The sequence below is a fragment of the Chelmon rostratus genome, chromosome 21 (genome assembly GCF_017976325.1).
Source record: "Chelmon rostratus isolate fCheRos1 chromosome 21, fCheRos1.pri, whole genome shotgun sequence".
Lineage (NCBI taxonomy): Eukaryota > Metazoa > Chordata > Actinopteri > Chaetodontiformes > Chaetodontidae > Chelmon > Chelmon rostratus.
The window spans coordinates 466,338-475,590 of record NC_055678.1 but is presented as its reverse complement, the minus strand read 5'-3'; positions in this window follow the sequence as shown (position 1 = coordinate 475,590).

Below are 9,253 nucleotides of genomic sequence, written 5' to 3'. Positions count from 1 at the left end.
AGAAATAAACCCCGACAGGGGTATATTGATATATTGAGGGGTTCCGCTCACTATACATTGTCCCTTACGTATTTACAAGTCAGTGTTAATTTTCACGCGAGCTGAATGTTGTCATTTTGGCAGTTAGTATAGAATTAGGTAGTTTAAATGATAGAAAACCGTTGGCCTGTGGTAACATGGTTGGGAAAATTAAGGAAAGGAGTGAGATCTGATATTTAGAATTAAACCTAGTGTGACTTGAGTCAGTTTCACTTGCTTTGTCTTAATTTAATCCTATATCCATGCTGTTTTGTATATACAGAAGTTATACCAGTTGCAGAACCTCCAGTGTGATCTGACGTTTCAAGAGGAAAATATTTCAAGTTTTAATCTTCTGCCTACATTCTTAACTTTATCTTGCAGCAAAATATCTGATTTCAAGGTTTACATCCCTTCAAAACAATGCAAACGTATTGTTTCAGATTAATTAATAGACACAATGACAGAATAACTTGTATTGTACTCTATGACGAGGAAGGATTACACATCCTGGCTCCAGGCTCAGACGTTTCTATCTGAGGTCGTCGAATGCCGATGCGGCTTTGTTGCTCTCCTCAGCATCTGGTCACCTTTGTGCATCAGTGTGCGACGTGCAAAGCCTTCCTGCCAGAAACCATGTCTAACAGGTGGTTAACATTGTGAAGTTGGACCAAAGTGATGAGCCACTGATCGACACTGTTATGGTTAGAGCCTCAACACCAGTGGTCAGTTGACGTGATGACTCAGTACTACACACTCTTCTCCCACGTTGAAGCTTCTAGAGTCAAAACCTGGTTCAGTAAGGATCTATACAGGTGCTGTCTGTGTGAAGTTTTGATACCAAGAAGCAAAAGTAGCGCTAATATTATTTTCTAGCTGTGATGATTTCAGTCATGGTTGATTTTGGCGACACCTGTGGTTACTGGTGGTAATAGCAAGTGTGGTTTAATGGTGCAGGTTTGTCAAAAATAGCTACAACATGAGAACAACTGTTTGTTTATGGTGCAGCCAAACAAATTATTGTTGCATTAATACAGAAGTCAGGCACTAAATGTCCTTTTTCCATCATTCTGTGAGCGACTGCACGAGTCTGTGAGCGGCGCCATTCGTTCTCTTCGCAGAGGAGTTGGAGGTGTGCAGCCTGTCGCCTGCAGCTTTTCATACTTAAATGCTTTAATGTGAAGCTGCAGCAGTTGGAAACGTTCGCTTTGCCTTAGCAGACACTAGTTTGTAATACACAGTATAGAAATGTTGCAGTGGTTTGGTCCGTGGGCTCAGTCATTGTAGAACCTCCTTCAGCGAGATCCTCAATAGACATTTATTGAAATGAAAGTGACATTATTAGAACTTAAATCTTGTACAACTTCTGGTAGGTGGATCTGGACTTCAGTACTAATCAGTATCTAATCAAGTGAATATCACTTTACCACTTCACATATTTGCTTGTTTCAGGCCAAAGAAAGCTCATATCTCCAGTGGTTTCTCTTGATAGGGCATTTTTGCATGTGATTTTTTGGTTTATCATACGATGTGAGGAAAGACTGCCTGGAGCCCGTAGGTGAGTCTAGAGTTAGTCAGGGTTAAATCGTTTGACCCCTACTGGTCTCAGCAAACTTTTCCCTAGAAGGTCTCAGTCTGTTGTTTACTGCAGCAAAGTGAGGAGAGCGAATGTTCAGATTTCCCCCCTCCAGCCACCAAAATACAGCAATAATGATAAAGGAAGGGCACAGAAGTAATAGCTGATCTTATCAGTGAGATGAAAATCTTTAGGGTCTGGTGAAAACAAACAGTAATACTGTACACCTGAATGATCTACAGAGATTTGTTTCAGAGCTACATGGTGCACACGGGATGGCTGAGACTGCAGCCATAAAGATGTTAGAGATATGAATATATGAATATGGACGTTTTGGAAAGTGTCATGATTTCACATGTTTATATTAAAAAAGCACCGACTTAAACATAATGTTAGGTTGCACAGCAGGAGAGAAACTGACACAACATACTAATAATAGTACTTTTTCTGTTAAAATTGTGTTAATTATTGCATTTTAGGAAAATCTACGTTTGGGTTGACATCCTCCGAGATAAGTGAAGAATAAAGGGCCTTTCAGTTTCGTGATCTGTCTTATTATCGCAACACAAGTTGTCTCATGACTCATGACCATATTCTTTAATGTACAGAGAGAACAAACAGAACAATTCCCCCATGAACCAGCACGTGGCGGGCCTGTTGTCTGTCAGGGTTATTACCTCCTCCTGCGTTATTACCTTGTTAAAGAATGGAGAAAACTGGTCTGGTTCTGTGAGTAAAATGAAATAGCGAGTGCTCCTGGTGAGACCTCTGAACACTGTGTTCATCTGATCTCTCTTCTCCCTGTCAGAAAATCAAACTGGTAATCATGAAGATGTCTGTGCTGGCTGGTTTGGTGAGGCCTGTGGTAGCTGGTGATAAGACAGCAAACAGTAAATGAGCAGCTGCTTTGTCAGAAATACAACAGGAGAGCGACAGGTGGGTCTGTTGCAGCGCAGCCAAATCAACTCGTGCTGTTTCGATTAAGAGGTCGGTCATGTGACTCACGCTTTGAGTCGTTCTCCACACAACAGCAGCCAACAGTAAAGTTAAATCCCCTGCTGAGGAGTTAGAGATGAACTCCTCATCTAACAGCTCCTCTTGCAGAAAACTCCTATTTTCTTGTTTTTTAGACGCACACACACACACACACACACACACACAGACGTTGACCTCCGTGACAAATACATGTGCCTGCTTCACTGCCACTCAGCGTTCGGTCACGTGAAGCAGCAGCAGTTGTAAGCTTCAGCAGCGACTGATATACGATATGATACAGACACACGGCTGTAGGAGAGTAAACAGTAACAGTGTGGGACTGCTGACCCCGCCATCAAGGATGAAAGCTACACACGGCAAATACAGTGAATGATAAGTGCTGAAAAGGTCATAAAAAGTATAAAAGTTTGATTTCATGAAATCTCATTACACCCCTCCTCTTAATAACTTACAGTCTTTTATTCTTATCTTTCATAGAAGAAAATCAGTTCTGCTGCTGAGGTAGAATAACTTCACTGGTCCTCAGGGTAGTTTTCCTTTAGTGCTTTTCTGAAATGTTGCTGTCTTGAAATGACACAAAATGAAGCAAATAGGTGAACTAAAGAGAACGATGTGTGAACCTCATCTATATTGACCGTATCTCAATTAGAATTAATTAATTATTTCTTTACCGAGACAAAACTGTTTCCCTAATCAGTCAGTTCTGCAGTGGATTCATGTTGAATCACCACTCAACCTTTAACACGGTGGTGTCGGTTTAACACAGACAACAACACGTTAACCTCGGTCAGCAGAGAGCTTCATCACGGGCTCGATTGGGTACCAGTGCCATTGAGGCAGAGGACGAGCTGCAGGTGGAGCGATCCATTATTCAGAGCAGAGCCTCTCCGCTGTCGGGCTTCCACGGCCATTTGTTAGATTAACTCTCATTTGTTTGCATCTGGACGAAGGAGGTATGGTGAGAGTGTTACATCTCAACCTGCACTCATAAAGCTCATTCAGAGATTCAGGGTTCTACATTCATATTCAGAGAGGCTTAGGCTCCTCGTCTGTAGTCCGGTCTTCATGGGGAGGAAATGTCACAGGTGCAGCCTGCCATTAAAACACAAACCACTCCAGTTCATTGATTGATTTTGATTGATTTATTGTTGCCCTTTCTAAAACTAAAAGCAAGAATACTAACCCATGTGTGGAAATGAGGTGTGTTTTTAATCCAGCCTTTGAACAGATGTCATGTATTTCCTGTCATATTTACATTATTTTTCCATACTGAGAGCAGCACCGTTAGCAGGCGGGCTACAAAAAAATCCTGTTTACCTTTTCCAGACAGATAAACGGAGCCCGTCCTCTCAGGAAGAACGGCAGACTCAGTTCTTGTGTCCCAGAATGACACGTTCACATTGAAGTGACAAACCCTCGGGGGGCTGTAGTAATTATGACGGCAACACGGGGGAAGTCGATGAGGTTATCGTGTCGACGGATGGGTCGACAGAAGAGGCCGCTGTTCATTTCCCTCTTCCAAACGCTGGTTCATTAACCTTAAACTCACAGTTCCTGTCTGTGACCACCAGGGTCCTCCGACCTGAACAACAGAGTCATGACACGGTGACCACGAGGTCACAGAACCATAACCCCTGATCTGTCCCCAAACCTAAGCAGGCGTTCTCTGTGCCTGAGCTTTAACCAAAGCCTCGTCTGAGCACAGGTTCATTTTCCAGCAGTGTTCAGTTCTGGAAGGCGCAGACCAACAATGTTGTCTGGACAGTTAATTCTGAGGACTAGAATTATTAAAAACATGCAGAGTAAAGTCAGCATGACTTATTTAGTCTGTGATAATGACACAGTCAATTGCTCTTAAGCAAACTGTTTTGAATTTACTCTTAAATGATGTCTGATTTTATTTGTACCTTTACTCATAAGACTGATCAGTGCTGTGATGGTGAATAAAGACAGCATCGGCGTGTTTCGGTCCGTCTTTACATTCTCACTTGTGTGCATCGAAGAGTTCTCATGAACTAATTAAAAAGTGTAACCTAGAAATAATAATCTGACTATGATCTAAACTCTGCGGTGGATAAGTGTGAAAGAGACAACGCCTGGATGAATTCTGACAGTGTGAGCTAACACAGCGGTGCTGCTGTAGGATCAGTGTTAAAGGAAATATAATATAATCCAGTTCATCACACACACACACACACACACACACACATTGAGCTTCACTGTTTTAATCCAGTTTTAAATCCTGCGACCAAATGGAGGCAAATCTCTGACAACATCCATAACAACAAGTGCAACCCTTGAAATACAATGAGAAAAGGTAATTTAGGGTTAAAGCTTTAGCCAATGCCAAGTTTACTCTGCAATGAGCTGCCAGAGCTGCTCGTAGGACATTCTGTGAACTAGAAGTGGACACAGACGAGAATGGTGGTAGAATATTAAAGGTTTAAAGCTTAATGTGCTCACGAATGGCCTGATTTTATTGTCTGTGAACGTTCTTACAGACAATGATTTACAACCAAAGCAACAGAGCACAGTTTAATTATATAGCACATTCATTCCAAGAGGAAAACTCATGAAGTATATACACACGGTACACTACCAGAACATTCAAACATCAAATACAATTAACCTATAATGAGACGAAGCTAATTAAAATCACAGGAGGGAAGAAATCCTCATAGTCTTTGTAACAAATTACAAGATATTATTATTATTTTATTATTATCATTACTCTGTTTTGCACAAAATATAACATCTAAACTTTCAGGCTGCCAATAGAAAATAAAAACCAATAACTACAATCCAGTATTTTAATATTCTCCTTTGACCAAACCAGAATTTTAAGGCGACACTAATGCTGATAAATGATGAACCCACATCAGGCCTCAGATGCTGTGTCCATATTTTCCTACAGTCTGTGGTGGGAGGGGCCGTCATCCATCTGTCCATCGCTGCACTCGTTCACGTCCACCTATTCTTGAGGCCAGATGTCCTTTCCATGGAAACGTCCTCCAGCTCCTTTACAGCCCACCTCTCAAGGAACAACACTCACTCGGACGATTCTGCAGTTTACGACTTGCATCAAGTGCCAACGCTCAGCGCCAGTGAGGGAATAAGAGTGACATTAACAAAACACAGCCAAAACTAAGGTGGGGGTGGTGGATGGGCATATGATTAATATGACTGATGGACCACTGGAGCCCGGCGTGCAGCGTCAGCTTGTTTCTTAATATGTAACCATGAAGACGATCTCGTCCTCACCACGTTCTCCTGACTGTACCAACTTTAAAAGATGGCTTCAGAGATGGCAGCGCCAGTCAGTCCATTCACCTCTTTGGTCCAGACTGAACTGCCACAGCAGCCTTTGGATGGATTGTCAGGAAATTCACAGTTCACAGATAATGTTTCCTGATGACTTCGGACATTTCTGGCGTAGAATGAAATGTTATGACAGTTATTGGATGGGTTGCCATGAAATTTGGTTAAAAACGTTCATGTTCCTCACAGAATGAACTGTAATAAGTTCAGAGATCTCCTGATCTTTCCTTCTACATGTTAGTTTCATGTCTGCAGCCCTCTGATTGTGCTTGAAAAAGATTATTAACCTCAATGAGACGTCATGCCTACTTAAATGTAGGTTAAATAAAAGAATAAAAGCAAAAGATAGGTATCATCAACTGGTTGAATTTTCTTCAGTGTCACCAAATACCTGTGAACCTAATCACATTCCCATCAGCCCCAGAGCTGCTTTATAGCACCGACTGGCAAATATTAGCATGATAACATGGTAAATTAAGCTGGTGACCATAATAAACTGCACACACGTTAACATCGTCAGTAACATGCTAGCATGCTAAGGTTAGCATTTAGCTGAAAGCATTGCTGTGCCGTAGTACAGATTCATAGAGCCTCAGTCATTGGCTGTAGACTCTTCTGCTTGTCGTAGCTGTGTGACTGCACCGTTAAAGACGAGTTAGCCAAACCAAGAGGGTATCTTTGTCTTGACAGTCATGCATATTTTTATGTCCCTTTGCGACGCCTGCGTATAAAGATGTGACCTCTGCCGTAGCTCAGCGAGAACACGCTGTCTGTGGTAACACGAAGAAGGAACTTTGTACCAAGAAGACTATCTTTGGAATATACCCATTTGATTTGGCTCAAGAATGCATTTTTGGTTTTGGATTCGGGAGTCACGCTCAGAAGGGACTGCTTCAAGGCGGGTATGGACAGAACATGTGGCATGTGAGGATTTTATTACAATAGACTTCAAAGCATTACAAAGCTATTCTTTAAGCCTGAGCGTGATCGTTACCTAACCTCATAGTGTTAGCACCTGGAGCATGCTGCAGTTTCTTGCAGATATTGTAGGAATAATTAAAGCGTAGCAGTGAACATTCAAAAGCATAATTATTGATCGTGACCTGGAGTCGTCCTCAAACGCCAAAATAACACTGTACCGTCGTCTGAGTTGCACCTGCATGCGGGGACATGTAGTCTCTGAATCTGACTGAGGATCTGTCGTGTGTTCTTGCAGTCTGACAAGCTGTGGGGAGTCTGGTTTTGTGTGTCCATCAGTAACTGGTCGTCACAGCAACTGAAACGGACGACATTTGCACTCCAGACTAGATGCGACACTGTAAATCATGCACACATGCAATGGCCACTGGAACACGTTGAAATGCAGCGTTAACTCATTAGCATGTGAAAGTAGTGAACACGTGCTTTGTTTCGATTCGACTGTCAGCGGACGCAACAGATTCGGGCTGCTCGGTTTTCTGAGAGTAAAAATGAATGACAGCAGCGTGCAATCATTCACTCAGCCTTTATTTAAATCATGAAGAATCATTGAAGGCACTCTCTCATTTCCAGTGATGATGAAAGAACAGTTAATACAGAATGAATTCACAGAAAATAACAGATATTCTACACTCGTCCAGTTCTACTACAAGCACACATCTACACTGACACTGAATCTTTATTCTCCACCACCTCCTCCACTGCTCTGCTACTGAACGCCATCAAATGTAAATGTCACACTTCTGGCCATTCAGTGCTAGAAGACTGTGTCTTTCACAGATGGTGACTTCCTGCATATTTGTCTGTTAGATTAGTGACAGAAAATTCTGTTTGCAGGCTTCAGTCAGCATACATTCATCAGCTGCTCAGCACAGGGTTTCCTCTGAGGCTGAGGAGAGGAAGGAGAAATCTATAGAATCAGAGCTGAAGCCGGCTCATCCTCTGGACATTATTTCATCAGCTCTACCTGCAATAAACTGGACTTCACTCTAAGACACATCTGACAGTGTGAGAATAAAACAGTCCAACTCTTCCATGTGCTGAGGGATTCATGGGGTGTATCAGGATCCTGACGTTGTCAGCTTGCGGCCTATTTGGTGCAATAATGGTAAATAGTGGAAAAGAAGGTCCTGCTGTTTCCAGCTGTTATTTTGATCCAAATAAATGGAGACTGTTATCTCTCAAGTTTAAATGGAATGCAGATATGATGATGATGAGGAGGAGGAATATTATCCGCTTCTGTCCGTCTGGCTGGCTGTACGTCCATGGATTTGTTGGGAGCCATTAGAAAAGTGGAATGATGTACAGCAAACCCTGGATTATTAAAAATGAGCTCATTCAGAACGATCAGAGTGAGCTCTGGTCCACATCTGTGATCACTACCCCCGCTCTGCACTGCATGACTTACAGGTTGGACTCAAGATCAATGCTTTATGCTAAGTGTCACCAAATTAAGTTCTATTACCAAATATAGAGGAATTTTATCATGAGGTCACACTGCCCACAAACTGTCCAGATTGTCTTTAAAGCTGCTGTAACGATGGCTTGACGTCACTAAACTGTCGACAGTTTTGGTAACTGATTAACAGTTTAAGGCATTTATCGAATATTTACTGGTTCTAGCTTCTCAAATGTGATGACTCCCTCCAAATCTCTCATGTTTAGCATCTGAAATGGAGACAAACAACCTGAAGCCATCACCGCGGCCATTTCAGTCTCTAAAGGATTAACTGATTAAAAACAATCGACAGATGAATTGATATTGAAAATAATAAACACTTCAGATTGCTTCTTCTGTTCAGTTGTTTAGTGTCATTGCTTGATAAATGAGGATGATGATAAATGATTAATCAGTTAAAAATGGATGATTAATGTACTGATGATTGACTAATCAATGAATTGGCTATTATTATTATTATTTCAGCACTAATCAATGTTAAAATATGAATAAATCGATTGATTTATGTCATTTTTCCAGGAAATGGAAACCACTGGCTGGTCCCATCCTCTCACTCTATCTGATGCTTTTCTTTGTCTTCAGTCAGACAGTTGTGATGCTTGGGATCATTATATTATCAATAATAATAATTTAAAATAAATTTACACTGATAAACAAAAAGAGATCCATACGAATGAGACGCTGGAGGTGGAAATGTTTAGAATTTTTCCTTCACAATGACTGAGATGATAAATCAAAATTATTATTGTAATTTCCTGTCAATTGACTAATTTATTTTTATTTTTGTCTTATTTTTATTATCATTATTATAAAGGGGGTTTTATTCTTCACATGTAATTTCTTTGTTGTGAAGCACTTTGAACTCTAATTCTTGTGAAAGGTGCTATAGAAGTAAAGTTTATTATCAT